At 43.4% G+C, this 599-nt stretch overlaps 1 non-coding gene across 1 annotated transcript; it reads left to right on the top strand.

Annotated features, from left to right (window-relative positions):
• The first annotated feature begins 238 nt into the window (after positions 1-238).
• On the top strand, positions 239-311 carry TRNAW-CCA (transfer RNA tryptophan (anticodon CCA)). Its single transcript has one exon. It is a non-coding gene; the product is annotated as a tRNA-Trp (tRNA).
• Positions 312-599: the final 288 nt, after the last annotated feature.

Below are 599 nucleotides of genomic sequence, written 5' to 3'. Positions count from 1 at the left end.
AAAAAAAAAAAAAAAAAAAAAAAATGTAGAGAAATTTAAACATTCTAGTACAGTTGGAAATTTAAAAACCCACTTTGAATGTCTTATAAATCAAAAAAAAACCCAACAAATTTTAAATATTTAGAATTGAGCAATATTACAAATATTACACATCAAAACTTGTAGGATGCAGCAAAAGCAGAATATAGGAGAAAATTTCTGTTCTCACGCCTTTTTATGAGAAAGCACAGACTGGACTTCCCTGGTGGTCCAGTGGCTAGGACTCCGTGCTCCCAAAGCAGGGGGCCCGGGTTCGATCCCTGGTCAGGGAACAGCTCCAGCCTCACTCCCTCCAGTTCCTGCTTCTTGCTCTACCCTGAGGATACACCAGAATGGTCCTCTCACCTTCCGGAACCATATTTTTGCATGCCGCAACTAAAACCCGGCACAGCCAAAATAAATAAGAAAAGCATAGACTAAATAGCCTTCTTTAGAAGTTAGGAGTGGAGGCTTCCCTGGAGGCACAGTGGTTAAGAATCCACCTGCCAATGCAGGGGACACGGGTTCGAGCCCTGGTCCGGGAAGATTCCACATGCCGCAGAGCAACTAAGCCCGTGAGC

The sequence above is a fragment of the Physeter macrocephalus genome, chromosome 14 (genome assembly GCF_002837175.3).
Source record: "Physeter macrocephalus isolate SW-GA chromosome 14, ASM283717v5, whole genome shotgun sequence".
In the NCBI taxonomy this organism is placed as follows: Eukaryota; Metazoa; Chordata; class Mammalia; order Artiodactyla; family Physeteridae; genus Physeter; species Physeter macrocephalus.
This window is presented reverse-complemented; position numbering and strand designations above follow the sequence as displayed.